We start from the raw sequence: 1,250 nt of genomic DNA, 5'->3' as shown, positions 1-1,250 counted from the left end.
ACATTAAATAAATCTCAAAGCATTTACAGACAACTTTTCGCATATCAGCTTTGCATGTGAAAAAAACACCTAGTTTCTGCTTTGAAAATGTTTTATGTCAAACAATTGAGCTGGATGACAGCTAGCTGTCAATGTGAGTATGGTGTCCAGAACATGCAGCTTATGAATCAAACCTTGGAAACGCAGTGCGCCATATGCACCAACAAGTGATTAAATAAAGCTGACAGGACACACTGAGCAGGTGGTGGCCACTTGTTCCTCTAACACTCCTCCCCTAGCACTACTCATCGTTTGCACCTCGGAAGCAGCTGATTTCCCATTCTCCTTTCATCTGCTTGTCAGCTGATATCCTCAAACAAAGGCCTCTTAAATGAAACAACAACGTGTCAAAGTCGTGACACAACACAGAGTCCGCCGCACACCATTTGATGCACTTGATGAATAAGGTTGGGTATCGTTTGGGTTTTTTTAGATACCGGTGCCAAATCGATACTTTTAAAATGGTTCCGGTGCCTAAACGGTGCCTGAACCGATACTTATTAAAGAACAGAGAAAGAATAGAGAATGCTAGTGTTAGAGGCTCTTTTTTCTTTATAAATAAAACAAGTAGTTAGAATAGAAATAGAATAGAGAATGCAAATGTTAGAGGATCAAGTTTTTTAATAAAAAAAAAAACAAGCAGATAAAATTAGAAGTAGCATTAGAATAGAGAGTGCTAGAGTTAGAGGGTCAAATGAAGATGAAAGAGATGTGTTTTCAGCCGTTTCTTGAAAATATTAAGAGGGTCATAAGATGCTTTTTTAAAGATCATTATTTTGTGTATTTGGTGTAACAGAATATGTTGACATGCTTTAATGTTCAAAAAATTAAACAAGAAATAAAACCAATAATTAATAATTTCCTTTAAGTTCACTGTTGGTTGTTTTATTTGTTAAAAGTAAATCAACAAAAGGGTTCATCTTTTTTTTATGTTGTCATTTATCAGTAATGTTTTAATGTTAAGTGTGATAACATGCTCTTGATTTGTATTATATATTTTTTCTTTTAAATATCTTAAGTTATTTAAAATATTTAATTCATTAGACGTCTATTAGATTTTCACTGACAGCCCAAATTTAGACTTGTTTTAGCCTAGACCCATATTCACCTTCTATTAGATGTATATGTGTAGTCATTTAATAGCTGTCTAATTGATGACTAGTCTATTCTTGGGCTATGATTAGACGTCTATTAGACTTTCACTGACAGAT

General features: G+C 33.8%; 1 protein-coding gene across 1 annotated transcript in view; it reads right to left on the bottom strand.

Moving 5' to 3' along the window:
• Positions 1-1,250, bottom strand: part of LOC107678935 (pappalysin-2-like) — a 54,244-nt gene that overhangs the window by 51,158 nt on the left and 1,836 nt on the right. The gene's annotated exons all lie outside the window — the stretch shown is intronic.

The sequence above is a fragment of the Sinocyclocheilus anshuiensis genome, unplaced genomic scaffold (assembly GCF_001515605.1).
Source record: "Sinocyclocheilus anshuiensis isolate Anshui unplaced genomic scaffold, SAMN03320099.WGS_v1.1 scaffold1576, whole genome shotgun sequence".
NCBI classification, from domain to species: domain Eukaryota; kingdom Metazoa; phylum Chordata; class Actinopteri; order Cypriniformes; family Cyprinidae; genus Sinocyclocheilus; species Sinocyclocheilus anshuiensis.
Note: the sequence above shows the minus strand (reverse complement) of the source record. Positions and strands in the feature narration are given on the sequence as shown.